This window comes from Heterocephalus glaber, unplaced genomic scaffold (assembly GCF_053883595.1).
Source record: "Heterocephalus glaber isolate CG9 unplaced genomic scaffold, H.glaber_assembly_v1.0 deba00000331, whole genome shotgun sequence".
NCBI classification, from domain to species: domain Eukaryota; kingdom Metazoa; phylum Chordata; class Mammalia; order Rodentia; family Bathyergidae; genus Heterocephalus; species Heterocephalus glaber.
In genome coordinates, this window is record NW_028258142.1 from 13,326,375 (window position 1) to 13,346,034 (window position 19,660).

The following is a 19,660-nucleotide window of genomic DNA, read 5'->3' on the forward strand; positions in this document are numbered from 1 at the left end:
AAAATCTAGGGATAAGTCTAGAAGAGAGAGAAGTTAAGATAACTATTCTTCCATTTGCTATAGGAGAACTCTGAAGTAGATCAGAAGATGAAAGTCACCCCAAGAGGTTCACGTTCAGCTCAATGCAAAATCTGCCACATTATAGTTGTTCATTTCTATATTCCTGAAGGTTGCATATAACAAAGTTAAATTTTTGGCACATTTAATTTTTCATTTTTTAAAACAGAGATTTATGTTTATTTTTGCAACTATAATTTCCCATGGTAAAGTTTTCCCAGTTGATTAACAATATTGAAGAGATTCAAATGCCTAGAAATAAAATTTACATTGGAAATGGTGTGATTTTAAATAAAATCTCCTAGAAACAAGTACCTGAGTATAAGTTTATTCCTTTAGGCATTTATGTACCTCTACACTCTGGCTTACTTAACAGAAGTATAAAAATGAACTATTTTCATCTAGCATGTTTTACATAATTTATTTTTAAGTAATTTTAATATTTTCAAGAAAATACACAAATACAACTGAAAATATATACAATGTTATCTTCCTCATAGTTTATTATGTTAAATTTTGAAGGCTGCATGCAGCCATGAAAAGTCCTAAATTAATATTATTGTTTTTTAAATAACTTTTCCTGTTTTATGTTATACTAATCTATTATTTCTTTACATTCTTTAGTATTTCATAATGAACAATGAATAAAAAAGGTTGATTATCATCTAAATGAACATTATTTTGGTTTTGTTTACACCATAAATAATAAGACATTTCTGTTTTCCATTTAATTGGTAAAGTTAAAATATAAGAAGAAATAAACAAGCATTGATTACAAGTAATTTTCAGTAAGAAGTTACATAAAATGATTAAGAGGTACTTGCAGAGTTTGAAAGAGCTTTCTGCCTACCTCTAACATATCCCTGAGCTGTTAATTATGGAAGGCAGTTATTTTACCAGCAGAAGATGCCTCATTAGAATGACAGGAAATGGATGTTCTCATTTTATACACTTCTTTGTTTTGAAAGCTACCTGCCACTTTTGTCTCTTTTGTCAGAAATGTTAATGGCATGGCAAAATTTTGTTCAAAGCGTATGCCCTATGTTACTTCACATGCTATTTTGTTAAATAACAATTTGGAAATTAAAAGTTCATATAATTTGGAGAATGTTTACTTGAAAATTCACATTGTTTACAGGGAAAATGACAAAGGATTTAAGCTCTATTCAAGACTTTGCTTAAATATAAAGGCTAATAAAATGAAAAATGTTTAAAGAAAAAATTCACCATTGAGGGATAATTGAACTCTTCTATCCACAATGCTGTTTTACTGTTAAGTTATCCAATTCCAACATAATGTCTTCACACATAATCAGGTTAAAATTTGGTGAAAATTCCAACAGAAAAAGGAATACCAGTTATCATACATCTTTTGTCTATTTAGCACTAGCAGTTTATTTGTTCTTAGTATAATAATCTTCAATAATTTTCTGTACATTTTGCTTACCATGTTAGAAGAACCTTCCATATTTAAGCCTTTTATTTTAATGAATGGTAACATTGTTCTGGTTTGATGTGCATGTCCTGAACTACTCTTTTGGGCTCTGGTTCCAGTGACAATCATTTAAATATTTTGTCTGCTCAATTTATCACGTGCTACCTGAACTCCTGGAAAAGACAGGAGAAGTTTCCCCAGGCCAGACCAGCTGGTGCCTGTAGGTGTGTGAGAGGAGTTTCTGAAGAGCAGGTAAACTACACATGCTAGGCCAGGTTCTCTTGGTGGTGGGATACCGCTCCCCATCACCACCAGCTGCTGTGTATCTCTGTGCTGGTGGAGGCAGATCTCAAGCTCATAGCAAGGGAGAATGTCTCGAGTGTTTATATTGGCATGATCCCCTTTCCAGTGTGCTCTGCTGAAAAGTATATCTAATTGGAGTAAATGGGGAGACATTTCAGACTCTGGTGATGGACAGAGCCTCTCAGGCAGGTGCTGTCATGAATGCCCTTGATAGGGCGTATATGGTAGAGAAGTTATAGCATCCTCACAACTGGCTGTCATGGCACTTTTCATTGGTTTATTTTTCTTATTTAATTCAGCTCACCTGGTGGAACTAGAATGATTCCCATTAGACCTGGAAAAGAAATAATTCTGCCTGGGCAAGCTTCCTTTCTTTGGTTGAAATTTGGACAATACTGGGACTGAGTTTATAAAAAGGGTGATATTTTAGGTGGCCTTCTGATGTCCTGGTGTGTGGCAACAGTGCATCTTTGGACCCCAACTTTCAGTTATCTTTTGGTTCTCACTTGCATAATGTTCATGATTTAAACTGTGCTTTGTGAGGAGTAGTAGGGATAGAAGAGTCTATACCATTTTGTCCAGACTAGAGAGCTGTATTTTCTACATGGTTTAAAATATCAGAATACTTTATTGGAAGCAGCCCACTAGCTTCCCTCAATTATTTATGCCTAGATTCTCTATGAAGAGGGCTAAAATAGCATTCCATAAAAGGAGAGGCAGAAAGATCTCAATAAATGTATTCATTAAATGTGAGTTTCCATATTTTTCTCTGAACATCTCAATATATCCTAAATTGACTCAAATGTGGAGCACATACATCAATTTATTTATCAAAGCTGAAACAGAAGTTTTCTTTTAATTTCCCACAGTATAGTTGTGTTCAATCAGATATCAAAACTAAGAAAACAGAGGAGATAATACAAATAATTTATTAGAATGTTTTTGTTAAATAAATTTTGTATGTTGAAAGATCCAACTAATCTTCCTAAGGTTGCTTCCTAATAGTTTTAGGATCCTCCTGATTTACCACTTAATGTATCATGTTTAAAGAATGACTATCTTTCCCATCTGTTGGGGGGTTGTCTTAGTCTCTTTTCTCATTGATGAGACACAAACCCAACACCCACAGTTTAAAGTTTGAGAAATTTATTTTGGCCCATGAATCTATTCACTGGCTAGCTTCAATGCAGAAACTGTGTGACAGAAAGGAATGGTGGAGGAAAACTTCCTCTGCCCTGATGGCCAGGAAGCTGACAACAAAAGGAGGAAACTACAAAGGAGATGTATCCTTCCAGGTCATGCTCTCTCTTCCAACCAGTCCTCACCTCCTAACAGCTCGATCAGCTCTGAATACATAAGTCCCCTATGATCTAATCACTTTCCAAATGCATCACTTCTCAACACATGAGGCTTAAGATGGGGAGATTCAGAATCCAAACCACAACAGATGGATTATAATAAAATATTTATATATTTTAATGTTTTTTTGTTAGTCAAAATATACACCAAGTAAGTAAAGAAAATGGCCTTTGTTCTGCTGGAATATTTTTACATTTATACAATAATGTGACTATTGCCTGTATCAAAAGAAATCCAAGCTACAGAATGTTTCTGTGTCCCTTTTACTTTTATACTAAATCCTACAAAAGTAGTTATTCAGACACACATAGGAGTCTTTCATATTTATAGATAGAATTGTGCAATGCTTGCTAGTTGGTAGCTTTTTTCATAACAGCTGTAATCTCAAGATTAATTCATAGTGTTGTTCATATTGATGATTCTTTTTACCTATGTGATTTTTTCATCATAAAAATATAAAATAATCTCATGATCCATAATCTATTTAAAGAACATTTGAAGTGCTTTTTGTTTTGGGCCAATAATCCATGAATATTATTTACAAGAAGTGAGAACATAGCTCAAATTAATCTCTCAAACTCAAGGGTGTAACTTATATAAAAGCTTTATTTTGCTTATGTCAAATAAATCAGTGTTCACTGTAGACAAATGCCCAGTGAAGATTAGAAATATATGGAGAATAGGAAAGGTCAACACTGTGCCAAACAACAGGAATCAAAATCGAAATATTCTGTCCACTTGTCCTTGGTATCACAGTCATCAAAGAAAAACAACCCAGGGAAGTGTTGAATGAACATGTTTACTCATTGTTATGGTCTGAATATTTGTGTCTTATCAAAATCTATATTTAGAAACCTAATGACCAATGTGATGGCACAGGGAGGTGGAGCTTTTTGGGAGCTGAATTTGCCAATAGGGTGGAATCATTACCAGTGGAATAATTCTCATGTAAAAAGGATGAAGAGAACACCCTTCCTTCTTTCTATCATGTGAGGACACATCTAGAAGACATCAAGTATGGAATGGAAACCAGGCCCTCACAGATAACAAATCTACCAGGAATTTGATTTTATATTTTCCATCTTCTAGTACTCTGAGGCATACATTCCTCTATAAGCAATCCAGGTTATAGTAGCCTAAACAAAGACAATGCGATGGAGAAGGGGCAGACCAAGATTTATCCCAATAGAATGCAAAACTCCTCCATGGCTATTGGTTCTCCCCGATGGTTCAAGGTAGCTGATGCAGAACAAGTAGTCTATTGGTACTCTATGCCTCCTGTGCTACAGTTCAGGGAACCCTCTCTATGGAGTCTGAAATTCTGAAAGCTGGAGCTGACCTTGTGGGCCGTTGGTACATGACCTTAAGCAGAATGGAGGAGTACACATTGAAACGGAACCAGGGAAACTTGTCCCCAAACAAGGTGATACCAAGCCTGGTGCAAGGTGTGTTGATTCTCTATTTGTCAGGAAGTGTTCTATATCCAAAGCCCACTCATGTATGGCTGAGCATCAGTCGGAAAGTCTCTACATATAATACTGACTTCTAACAGTAAACACACACACACGCACGCACATGCACACACACAGCTACCACACATTTCAATACAGTGTCTGAGAGATGATATACTTTCAATAAATATCTTACTTTTTTCTTCATTTTCTGATTGTTTTGTAAAATTTCTTAAATAAAAATTGTAAACACTACATATTTTATGGTCTTCCAAGAATAACTTATTTGTAGCATACAAAAAGTCTGATTCTAAATCCATTTTTGAAATATATAATCTGGAGGAATCATTAAATTTAAAATCAAATTATTTCATACACTGCTAAACATTGTATTTATAGCATGATTGAGTAATCATAATCCTTAGGTTCCTTTTTTACTCAAATTAGATGAACAGAACCTGTACATGAATGTTCATAGCAGTTTTATTCATAATCAGCAGTAAGTAGAAAGAAGCATGTTGTCCTTCAAAGGTGATTGCATACAAAATCTGGTATCAGCTATAATGCCCTATTATGCAGTGATTTTATAAATGAGCTGTCATGCCACAAAAAGTCATGAGCATACTTGAATAGTTACTACCAAATTGCTTATTTGGAAAAAATATATATACTGTTTGATTCCAGCTAGAAACCTTTCTGGAGAAGACAGAACAGTAGAGATAAAGAAAAGTCAGTGATTGCTAAGGGTTTAGAAGGAGATGGGGAGGGTGAAGAAATAAACCACGTCAATTTGTAGAAGGTAAAATTATTCTATATGATATCATAATAGAAGAAACAATAGCCTCTATTTGTCAGAAGTCATAACTGTGGAGCACAAAGAACAAACTAATGTAATCTATGAGCTTTTGTTAGTATTATAAATGAATAATCAATTTTAACAAATATACCACATTGATGAAAAATACTGCCATTTGAGGAATCCAGAGGAAACAAAGATGTGCCTATTGGAACTATACTATTTCTGTTCAATTTTTCTCTATTTAAAACTACTCTCAAAAGAACTTTAATTTAAAAATCAAACTAGTATGTAAAGTGCCCTTCACAGTGTGAATGAGAATTTACATTATTAATATAATCTGTCTTTTTTATAGTGTATAGATTGAGGTACTATTTAAAATGCTTATATCACAAGTAATATTATAGAAAATGTAAATTGGCATACAAAGCATTGTCAACAATATGGATGTATAGTATATTGCTTCCACATAATCATCAATATATTTTTGTTTTCTTTACACACAGTCTTTTGGAGGCTGTATTGTCATCTTTGATGTCAAATGCAACTTAATGGGATTATAGTTCCCTAAGCCTCAATGTATTGATTAGTGTGTAGTAATGATACCTAACTACTTACAACTTAATTTCACCTTCACATAAAGTTTCTGCTATTCTTTTCTATGATTTTCTTTTAAAACAGATGTCGTTCTTTACTCTATAGAACAGAGATTAAATTATGTTAACTTTAATTATTATTGCATACAATTTTGTGGTCCCTACATAAAAATGATTTGTAGCCATTAATAGTGGTAATTATATTACTTGACAAAAAGATTAGTATGTCACATCAATATCATGAACATCAACTTTCCTGTTATCTTAGCTAGACAATCAAAGTTTAGAAAGTGAGAATGGGAAAAAAGTCAAAGATCTGAAATTCTGACAATGCTAAATATAATGCAATGGATCTATGTAACAATGTGTCTTACAATTAAAGCTATAAAGAAAGTGGTAAGAATCGCAGCAGACTTCTCAATGCAAGCCCTCAAGGCAAGAAGAGCTTGGAGTGATTTATTTCAAGCCCTAAAGGAAAACAGCCTCAAATCCAGATTGATATACCCTGCAAAACTATCTTTCAAGATTGATGGAGAAATAAGATGCTTTCATGATAAAGAGCACCTCGGGAACTTCATGAATACCAAACTAGGACTCCAAAAAGTTTTAGACGATACCCTAGGAAAAGACAATGAGGACCACGACCCCAGGAAGCCCAACAGAATGAATCCACTGGGCACAACAAGAAATTAAACTCAAAAGGGGAGAATCCAACAAAAAGAACAAATCATGACAATGATAAGTTAATATGAATCAGTTATAACCATCAATTTTAAGGGTCTAAATTCACCAATCAAAAGAAATAGACAGGCAGAATGGCTCAAGAAGCAAGATCCAACAATATGCTGCATACAAGAAACACATTTAATTCAAAAAGAAACTCATAGACTGAAAGTTAAAGGGTGGAAAACAATACTCCATGTGATAGGGACCCCCCAAAAAGCAGGAATAGCTATCCTCTTTGCAGACTAAGTGGATTTCAAACCTACACTGATCAAGAAAGACAAAGAAGGACACTACATTCTTGTAAAGAGAACAATCCAAGGAAAAGAAATGGCAATCATAAATATCCCTGCACCAAACACTAGTGCACCCAACTATATGAAACAAATACTAACAGACATGAAAAATCACATAAGTACTAATACAATAGTCCTCATTACCACATTGTCACAAACAGATCAACTAGATGAGAAACAAGCAACTAAATACTCAATCAAACTCTTGAACAAACAAATTTAACAGATGTTCACAGAGTGTTTCACCTCACAAAATCATAATACACATTCTGTTCAGCTGCACATGGATCGTTCTCCAAAATAGACCACATACTCACTCATAGAACATATTTACATAAGTGTAAAGGAATTGAAGTTATCTGCTGTATATTATCAGACCATAGTGTGATGAAATTGTAGATCAATAGCAAAACAAATGGCAAAAATTCATAAATATATGGAAATTGAACAACACACTTCTGAATAACAAATGGGTCACTGAGGAAATTAAAGAAGAAATCAGACAGTTCCTTCAATTAAATGACAATGACAATTCAACATACCATAATCTATGGGACACAATGAAAGCTGTCTTATGGGGGAAATTCACAGCAGTGAATACTCATATTAAGAAAACAAAGCAAGCCCAATTAAACAACCTGGTGCTAAACCTCAAGCTTCTAGAAAAAGAAAAGAAAAAACCCAATACCCATAGAAGGAGGAAATTATGATGATCAGGCCAGAAATCAATGCAATGCAGACTAAGAGAATGATACACAAAAATCAATGAAACCAAGAGTTGGTTCTTCAAAAGAATAAACATAATTGACAAACCCTTAGCCAACCTTATCAGAAAAAGGAAGGAAAAGGCCCAAATCCATGCAATTAGGAATGAAAAGGGTGAAAATACAACAGACCCAACAGAAATCCAGAGGATCATCAATACCTACTTCCAGAACCTATACTCCAATAAGATGGAAAACATATAAGAAATGGACAGATTCCTAGACAGCATGAATTACCAATGCTGAAAGAAGACCTAAAAATCCTAAACAACCCAAAATCAATCAATGAAATAGAAAACATAATTAAAAAACTTACCTACTATGAACAGCCCAGGTCCTGATGGCTTCACTGATGAATTCTTCAAGACATTTAGAGAGGAACTACTGCCACGACTGTTTATACTCTTCAACAAATTTAAAAGGGAAGCAATACCCCTGAATTCACTCCTAGAAGTAATCAATACCTTGATCCCCAAAGCAGAGAAAGACGCAACCAAAAAAGAGAACTATAGGCCATCTATTGAAAACCAATAGCTAAAGTCATACTAAATGGTCAAAAACTGAATTCCTTCACACGAAAATGAGGAACAAGACAAGATGTCCACTATCACCATTCATGTTCAATATAGTTTTGGAAACATTAGCCACAGCAATGAGACAAGAGAAAGAAATAAAAGGAATAAAGATAGGAAATGAAGAAGTCAAATTGCAATTATTTGCACATGACATGATACTCCATATAGAAGACTTCAAGAACAACACCAAAATTCTTCTAGACTTAATAACCAAATTCAGTAAAGTAGCTGGATATAAGGTCAACACACAAAAATCAATAGCTTTCCCTACATGAACAACAGACCCACTGAGAGAGAAATAGGGCAAACAATTTCTTTCACAATACCATCCAAAAAAGTGAAATACCTAAGAATCAACCAAACAAAAGAAATCAAAGACCTCTTCTCTGAAAACTATAGCCCTTTGAAAAGAGAAATTGAAATCAATGTCAGAAAATGGTAAGACATCCCTTGCTCCTGGGTAGGAAGGATCAACATAGTAAAAATGGTCATACTTCCAAAACTGCTATATAGATTCAATGCAATCCCAACTGAAATCCCAGCAGCATACTTCATAGACCTGGAGATAACAATCCCAAAATTCATTTGGAACAAAAAGAGGCCCAGAATAGCAAAAGCAATTCTAGGTAGCAAAAACATGGCAGGGGATATTACAACCCCCATCTTGAAACTATAATATAAAGTTACTGTGATGAAAACAGCATGGTAATGGCAAAGAAACAGACCTGATGACCAGGGAACAGATTAGAAGATGCTGAAACAACTCCACACACACTCAGGCACCTCATCTTTGACAAAGGAGCCGAACACCCTCACTGGAAGAAAGATAGCTTTTTTAATAAATGGTGCTCAAAAAATTGGGTTTCAACTTGCCAAAGACTAAAACTAGACCTATATCTCTCACCATGCACTAAACTAAAATCGAAATGGATTAAAGATCTAAATATTGAAAAAGAAACGCTGAATTGGCTGAAACAGAGGTTAGGTAGAACTCTTTAAGACATTGATGTAAGAAAAGATTTTATGAAAAGAACCTAACTTGCCGTGAACTAGCACAAACAATCAACAAGTGGGATCTCTTCTTACTAATAAGCATCTGAACAGCAAGAGAAACCACCAGCAGTGTGAAGAGACAACGCACAATGAGGGAAAAAATTTTCACCAGAGGTCCCTCAGACAAAGGTCTACTATCTCAAATCTATAAAGAACTTAAAAAAATCAGACCTCACTAATTCTCCAAAAACGGGCATCTGAAATGAACAGACATTTCTCAGACAAAGAAGTAGAAATGGCAAATAAACTTATGAAAAAATGTTCAACATCACTGGTCATTTGAGAGTTGCAAATGAAAACAGTGCTGGGATTTCACCTCACCCCAGAAAGAATGACTGCTATCAAGAAATCAAACAATAACATATATTGGCGGGGCTGTGGGGAAAGAGGAACACTGCTCCACTGCTAGTGGGATCCTCGACTGGTGTAACCACTGTGGAAATCATTATGGAGATACCTCAAAGAACTCAGACTAGAAGTCCCATTTGACACAGCTATTCCCCTGCAGGGTGTCTTCCCCAAAGAATTAAAAGAATCATGCCACAGTGATATATGTTCACCCATGTTCATAGCAGCACAGTTTGTAATAGCTAAAACTTGGAAACAGCCCAAATGCCCATCAGCTGGAGACTGGATAAAGAAAATGTAGTTTTTTATAAAATGGAGTACTACTCAGCCATAAAAAGTGAGAAATTAGAGACATTTATTGCTAAAGGGATGCACATTGAGGCCATATTCTTAAGTGAAACACATAGCACACACATGCGTAAATACTGAATAGTTTCTCTAGTGTGAGAAACTGAAAGTGTAAATAGGGACTAAAAGGTATAATAGATAATGTGAAATAGGAATAAAAGGCAAAGGGGAAAGGAAAGTGGGAGGGGTGGGGAAAGCAAAGAAGGGAATGGAATTAATATGAGAAAATGGAAAAAAGCAAAGTCTCTTTAAATAGGGAGGGATGGAGTGGTTGAAGGGAGGGCAGGGGAAGGGGGAAAAATATAAGAATGAAGAGATTATGTAAAGGTGAAAATTTCCAATGATGAATGTCATTATATTGTATACCTAAAATGTACCAAAAAAAGGATATATAAAGAAAAAAAAGATTTCTGCTTATACAAAATTGGTTGGCTGTACCATTAATTTACATATTTAATGATCACATCAAATGCCAATTTAAATTAAAGTAGGAATGGATTCTGAAGTTTGTATTTCACTTAATATAATAATTTTCAGTTCCTTCCATTTTCCTGATTTTATTCTTTATTATGGTTGACTAGTACTCCATTCTGGAGAAAAAAAAAATATATATATATATATATATAGAGAGAGAGAGAGAGAGAGAAATAGGGAGTAGATATAATTTCTCTATTCATCTGTTGATGGGCATCTAAGCCCATTCATTTTATCCACTATTGTGAATAGTATCTTGATGGAAAAAACGATGACATGATAATAGAAGGCTTATCAGGGAAGAGGAAGGGACCAAATGGTGTGAGGAATGGGGCCAAAGAGTGACCGGACAGTTGGCGTGATCAATATTCATCATACTCATGCATGGAAATGTAAAAACGCAATCCATTATTTTGAACAAGTAACCTCTTACTTTGTAAAATTAACATGTGATAATTATATATTTTTAAAAAGATATGCTGTTGACATGGAGACTGACCAGGAATATCCACTCTGTAAAAACATTTAGGATGTAGCCATCAACATGGCAAGCAGGGAATCTCGTGTTTCAAATAAGTGAAGGTCTAAAATGAGAACAGCTTCAAGAGGGAAGTTAGTATGCTGGTTCCCTGCCCTGACCAAGGATCCTGAAGGTTCATCTTATAATTGGAATTGTTTAGCTTTCTTCTAGGAATAATGGTTTCATGTTATCATCTACTTGAGTTTTTTTATTTACAATAATAAACAATAGTAATAAATTCTTATTTGTAAAAATATTCAATATAATTATTCCATGAGATTTTCCTTTCTAAACACTAATATATACTAACAAATATAATTTCTGCAATTAGAAAGCATTAGTTGAACCACTATTTTTAATAAATGATCAAGTGCATTTTATTCAAATTGCTACTATACGATCAATAATAGTACTTTCAAAATATTCAAAGTTGGTTAGTTAAGTGTTGTGATTTATTTTTTTTCACATATCTGTATACTCCCTCATTTACTTCCTTGAGCATGGACTTTCCTCATTAAATTTCTGTAATCATGTATTTTATCATTTGCTTTGTAGTATGATTCTAAAGTCAAATTAATTCTATAAAGTAAACAAGGCCATACAGATGTACATAACCATGATAGTAATTTTTGATGAGTGGCTTTCTATCTAAGCAAATATAATAAAGAAGTAGAACAAAAAGGAAGATTATCATTAAGAAAAAATGCTATATTATCCTTTCTTCTCTCTGACTCATTATGTCTTCATTCCATTCATTTTTAAATCTTCCTAAAAACCCTTAAATACTTGACTCAGTACCCTATTAGGAATTGATAATTTCAAGTTACTAATTTAGTTCAGCTTCAGGAGATAATAGTGATGGAGTGCTCCAAGTCTGTATTACATCCAGAAGATAATTTAGTTGTTAACACAAGGGAGTCTTTGGCTTGGTGGGTGCATTTGAAGTGGAGAAAAATGGCATGATTTTTGTTTCAACAATGCAGTAGTTATTTTCAATGCTTCTTTTAAAATATATGATAAAACTCGAACTACAAATCAGCAAATCATTTAAATGCAATATTCTATTTCTTTTAAATTATTTCAATTCAATTTTTTCATTATTTTAGGTTATAGAAGACATAACAATATTTAGAAAGTTTTTTTCCAAGGAGCAGCTTTTAAATACAGAGGATTTTCACCATCATATCAGTGGAGCCATTTAGCATGTATTAATTAAATAGTCATAAATAAAGCTCCTATTATTCTCAAGGATTGCTCATTACTGAAGATCTAATACTTAGTACATAAATATTCTTTATGAGATTGAATGGTCTGCTGAGAGAAAAATTGAGGCACAAAATGTCATTATAATCACATGATAAGAAATAACGTGGGACATGCAGAGATATGCCAAAAAGATCATTGATCAGGAAGAGATCAATTCAGTCAAGAGCACAATGTAATGCTCCAAAAAGGAATACGTTTGACTGGGTCTTGAGAAACAGTTTGCCAGATTTCAGCATTCTTGGGAGAATTACTTTTCTCTATCTTCATGAAAAATTATAGAGACATACTTGCTGAAACACCTATGAGCAGGTTCTAATAGAGATTCTCTGCTTAGGTTCCCACAAGGTCCATATACAGTTAACTTCTCTGGGGCCACAGGAGAATAATGTGTTTCTAAACTCATTCTGTTGGTAGAACCCAGCTTCTTATAGTAAGACTGAGTCCCCCTTCTCTACTGTCTGTCCTCCAAGGATTGTTCACAACTCCTACAAGTCAAGCTAATGATTGCATGTGGAGCCTCCAGCTTCAAGCCAAACAGGGCTGCATTGAATTTTTCTTGTGATTTGAGTAGCTTTGGCATCCTTTGCTCTGGCCAGCCAGAGAAAACTATTCTTTGGAAAGAGGCATCCAGTTAGAGTAAACCCACTCAGATAATCTCTCTTTAATTCAATGTTAAATGATTAATAATCTTAATTATATCTGCAAGGCCCCTTTTTACATGTTACATAACAGTTATAGGGATGATTCCTGATACAAAAGTCATAGAAGCCTTAAAATACAGAAAGTACAAAGACAAAGCACAAATATATAGTATGTCCATTTTGTTTCCTAGGATATGAAAAACCTGAACAACCTTTTGAAATTGCTAGAAACAGTTGATTGGGGTAGGCAGGAACCACCAAAATACAAATGCAGAAAAAGAGACAACTTAAACTTCCTCATACTTCTTCACTGCTTGAGATTTATCTTCATGTGGACAATGGGTACAACTGGGAATAATAAAATGGACTAGATATGACCAAGGATTTAAACAACTCTGAAAGGTGAATGATGAAAAGTGTAGCATCAAAAGGAGAAGCATGCAATTTCCATTTCTAATCTCTTAGAAAAAATTAAAAAAATTAAATTAGTATAACCAACATGGCTTAAAAATAATTGAAGGAGCCAATTGCTTCATAGGAATTAAACTTTAACAAGTAAAACAATATTCCAGGACATTGAAAACATGTATATGTTATACAGTATTGTTAAATATATGAAATAACTAATACATATAAAAGAATTAATAATAAATGGATTCTGTCAGCAAGAGCAAGCAAAGAAGTTAATCATGTTAATCATAAAGAATGGGAGTAGTAATAGAAAAATAGAAAGAATCAATTGTTTGAAAGAGGAAAAACTTAGGCATTTCAATTTAGGTATCTGAACTTCAAACAAATATGCAAGCCATATTAATTGAAAGAGACATTTATTAGTTTTACATGCTTATATATATTCCAACAACTGAGAAACAGTATAAATTATGCTTCTTGTTTTTTTAAAAAATCTTTAACCTAAGATTTTGGTAAATGCTGAAGCTGCAATTGATTCCAGAATTTGCAAATCTCATTCATGATATTCTGGAGAGAAATTAAAGATATATTTATTGAATGAGAACATAATTGGTGTAAGAGATTGATTGAACAACTTAACTGAAAGATGCCAACCACTCCTCTTATTGAAACAGACACTAAACTGACAAGAATATTTTCACATAGTACTACAAAGTGTAGCAGTCTGTCTTCTCCTTTTCCCTACCAGTAGGATTCATTTCATCAAGATAATATGATTCTGTTAGATTGGTTGACATAGTCCAGCTTGTATGGATAAATGCTTCTGATGAGAGAGTCCTAATTACATAAACTAAATTAGTAATATGGACAAATTAGAATTATGATCTCAGCCCACTCTCTTTAAAAATAATTACCTTCACAATAAGGAATATTTGTAAAGTGAATAGTTGTTTAAAATTATAAAGAAATTTCTTAGGCTTCCATATCATTCACTTCTTTATCTCTTTCAAATTTTTAAAAATGACACTCAGAGACATTACCCAAACATTCTCTTCCCCATTCCAGTTTAACTCTCCATCCACATTTATTGGTTATTTTCCCCCCAAGCACAATGTTCTATTAAATGATGAAATGTGTACATTAATACATTACTCATCTCTACTCATACAAATAGTTCAAAATATGTTTCATGAAGGCAGAAATTTGTTTTTGTTTACACTGATAGGAACGTAGAATTTATCAACTGAAATTTAGTTGTATGGTAAAAAAATGGGTTAATGAAAAATTACAATACTTAGTTGTATTTGCCATGCTTAAAAGAAAGACATTAACGAATGTAATGTAACCCAGAACAAAAGGTGAAAAATCTGGAAGTGTTACATAAAAAACAACACAAAAAAGTCATGTTTAGTATGCAGACCTGATCTGACAAAACATTTATTATATCTTCTTAAGCACATATAAGACTAATATGGAAGAGCCGCTAATTAATCTTAATTATATCTGCAAGGCCCCTTTTTACATGTTACATAACAGTTATAGGCATGATTCCTGATACAAAAGTCACTTAGTTGGAGATACAAAGTTATGGAAAGAAGTTAGAAATGTTCAGAAGGCATATTTTGCCTTAATAGAGACAAATTTCCCAAGAATTAGAATTTCTTTCCTGATGGAATAAAAGTAGATTTTCTCAAGGAATATTTTGGAACTTCATTTATTTGTAATAATGGGATGGATTTCATGCCAGAATTCACCGGAGCTTTGAAATCTGAAGGTTCTTTAAAGTAACATTGTGTATGAATAAGAATGAATCATAAAAACTGGGCTTTAGCCTCAGTATATAGTAAAAAATATGGTTAAACATTGTAATGGAAATTTTGTTGCAATAACACTAAAGTCAATTGTAGTTTTCAAGTGTGATCAAATAACATTTAACAATATCATAAACGATGAATAGCTATTACTATAGATACTTTCTAAAACTAATCAAACATTCTCAGAGGTTCATATACATGTTATTATACAAAGAAAGAGAGATGAGAGAGAGAGAGTTGGTCCAAAGTATCCAAAGTGAAATTGTAAACTTGAAACAAAGCCCAACTGCATTTTTGTTTGTTAATTTTTTCTGGCTCAGATGATTTCCATCTTAGATTATGAATCATTTCCCTATATTATTTTAAAATTTTTCAGCAAATTCATTAGAATGAGAATATATTAAAAATGATGTCAAGATGGAAATTGAGACAGCCAGTTTCTGACCTAGAGCATGCCTCTTCGTGTAAAAGTAGTAGTAAATTAATTTAAATTTCATTAATTCAAGGTCATCAACTGTAGAATGAAAAATATTGCTTATATATGTCCACCTTTAAGGCTTTGTGACTTCTGGAATCTTTTCACAAAAAGCACACTAAATTATAAGCCAAACTTTCTCAACTTTAAATTTATGAGTGTAGTGGAAATAGCCCCTGAAGTTTTAATCATATTCTGTAGCTTTTCAATATTTAAACATTTGGGGTTTTGACTATAGATTATTAATCATTTTAACACTTTGATTTATAGTATAATTTATTAGGAAATGACATCATTTTGAGATGCTAATGAATGTAATTTCAAACATAATCTAAATAGTCAACAGAACAGATATGCAGTTGATAATGAATCATGCAAAGTTGGGGACATAAGTTTTAGTCAATGCCTTTGCTGAGTACCTAATCTATTTGGTATGGGCTTATAGACAGCATGAGAAATTACATGTTTGTACAGTATATATACTATACGAGGAAACCTAAAGGTTTCATGACTTGATTTGTACAAAATAAAAGTATATTTTAAATGGAATTTAAATTTATATTTTAGATTTCAAAACCTATGAAATATAATAGATTTAATCTAGTCTTTCTTCAGTAAAAGCAGATAAAAAGCTGATTTTACAAAAATGCTATATTTCTATTAGAGCACATGTTTCAGAAATAAGCCAAATCTTTGTCAATTACATGTGTAGAAGAATGTGTTAGGGCTTGGGCAGATAGAGCAGAAAATAATGTCAAGAGTATGTGAAGTAGGTTTAAAACAATATTCAAGTGGAAAATAAGTGGTCCAATCAAATCCCTGACAAGCTTAGTTGGAAAAATATATGCATGATATTATAGACTAGTCTGAAAGGTGTATATTTCTAGTTTTATAACAGCAGTCATTAAGTAATATAATTATACCTAATTCAGAACTAAGTAAAACAAAGAAAACTGTCTTCCCCATCTAATAACAAATGCATTCACTTGGAAATATTTATTGGTTCCCAACCTGTTTTTTCACTAAGAGTGAATGAGTTCTAGAACACATGCATTTTTCTCACTTCAGCTAGCCACATATTTACTATTTGCTCATTAATGAAGGCAATATACAGAAAAGTCTGGAGTTAGGGTTAGATAGTGGAGAAAGGGAGTCAAATTGGAGCAAGTGCTCTGTGAAGGATCCGCATAGTTACTTATTAACTCTGAAGAAGACTAAAGAATTCTGACTTTGAAAACATTTCTGATGTCAAAGGTAAAGTTTTGATCCGAATTAGCATCCTAATCTTTTTTGTTTCACAGACTCAGATTATCATGATGCCCCTGTGTGATGTTTTGTAGAATGAAGAGATATTGAGATGGGAAGGAGAAGACTCTCTATTCTTGGGTTACTGGTCTCATTACCCTCATTTTCCACTTAACTGGTGACCATGTCAGACAGTGAAATACTATTTATAATTGCTTTTTGACACCATGTCAGACATTGAAATGTTATTTAGAACTCCTTTCTTTAAATAAGTATTGTGTGGATGGATGATCTCTATGTGGGGAAGATTATAGATCAATGAAAGTGTGAGATCATGAACTATTTGAGAAACAACCTGACTGTTCAAATAAGACACCAACGTCTTAAAATACATTACTTTTCATCTCCTTCTCTCTAATCCCTCAGCTTCTCTTTTTCTAATTGGGTCAAATAAAATGTGAAATGTTTCAGTTAGTCTCATTTTCCAGCCCTGGTCCTCACTTCAACTTTTACTCTTGTTCTGGAACTCAGTTTCCATTCTTAATCCATACCTTAGATCACCACCTTTCCCTGGAAAATCTTTCCTGGTTCCCTTTGTGCTTTAGCAAAGTCCCCCATCTCAAAGTTTCTAACACAATTCTCCAGGGTCTGATCTCTGACTGCTTCTCCTTCCTACTTTTATTGCAGCTCTCCTCATCCTCTTGGACAAAGCACAGTAATCAGTTTTTAGATTCTCAAAGGTACCAGACTTCCTGAGTTTACATTTTCCCTCACGCCAGTCCTTCTGCCAGGAATACACTTTCCTTATTTTCCTCATGACTAACTCCACCACTTTCAGATATTGGCTTAATTTATTTGCATTGTACCCCTGAGAATCTTGTTTAAAAATTTCCTCTCTCTTTCTTCATAGTACACATCAAATTGTGTAATTAATGTGATTTAATTCAAGTGTTTCTTACTCTTACTTACTAGACACTAAGCTTCACAAAGAGTCACTTTAATTTTTTCCCTCACATATTTTTAAGGCATATAGGACATGATGTTTGAGCAGAATATACAATGAATGTTTATTTTAAAAATTTACTACAGTGAATGAGCCATTGCCATTAATCCTTTTCAAAAGACCCCCCCTACACACACACACACACACACACACACACACACACTTTGAACATATGTAAACCATTTTTCTTGCCACTCTCTGAAGTAGATTTGGAATTCTTGTCATGTGCATGTATTTATATGCACTATCTTGCTGCCTAGATGTCCTGAATTCAAAACATTCACCTTCCATGGTCCCTTTTTACATTGGGGAAGAGCCAGATGTGTGACCTTGTAAGATCTGGTAAAAGAGGTAGATGAGGACATACCTTAATATTTTTATGAGCCTGCCTTTCCATTGGATGGTACTAAATACAGTGACACAGCATTCATTGTATTTTTGTTCACCATAAAAGACAAGAAAGAAGAATTACAGAATTATGGCAGAAACTATGGGATAAATGTGCTCAAAGCTAAGGGCGTACTATGGAGATTAATGGCAAAGTGTCTTTTATAATAATTTTTAAAATTTAAACATTCACCATATATACTGATAATACTTGATATTTGTTTGAAAAAGACCTTAAATACCCCAAACATCTGGTAAATTAATGAATGAATCTAAAGTATATAGATGCATAATACAATAGATATTTAAGAATTGGTGCTAATAACACATGATGGGAAAAAAATGCCTGAATTCTAGACATGCAGCCCAAGAACATGTTTAATCCCCTTAGCAACTATTTGGCTCTTTGTTCCTGTTAACAAGAACTCAATTTCTATCCAGGAAAGGGTCATACTTGCTAGGAGGATATGACAGATGATGGAAGCCTCCAGAAATGTGCACTAGAACAGAAGAAGTCATGGAATAAAGATTTGAGCCATATTTTAAAACTATACTCATAACAGATTTAAAGAACTATATATTTAGCAGACATTTAATGTTTTTATTGTCAACTAATGTCAATTATCATGTTAGATTCAGATACCTGACCAGCAGGGAAATTGTACTCTTTACATGTGTTTTGTGCATTAGAGTCTAAATTCTGATTGAATAATAGGGAAACATGAAGTAATTATTAAATGACAGCATAATTAAAGTAAAAATAAAATCCTTGTCATCTGTCATATTGATTTAGCAAGTATCAATCATCAATAAAATGCATATGTTCTATTCGGCACAAATAAGACAATCAGCTAATTGTTGAAGCTTCTTTTCATGAACTGCTCATTAAAAATCTGCAACAGTTTGACATATAAGTCAAGAGAATGGACAAAGATAAAGCAGAAAATCTAGTTACAACATATTTAATGAGGAAAGCTTCTATTTCATCCTTGCTTTATCTCAATGATGTCATAGTTATTAATGTGCTGTTAAAAGCACTCACTACTGATTCTTAAGTTCTTTTCTTCCATTTGTAGCTCTAGCTAATGTTTGCAGACATTAAGGGAAATTGATTAAAGTAAAATCTTGTGTGGATATAATACTATGACATTGGTTAAACTATTCAGATAGTATTGCATCATCATGGCAAGAAATCATAATTGGTGTTAGTGGTTAATGAATGGACTACTAGGCTCACATGCTGGAAAGCATTGCATCAATTAGCGTTCGTGTAAAATTACTTTTTTTGTTGTCCTTGAGGCTATTTGGAAATGTTTCAAA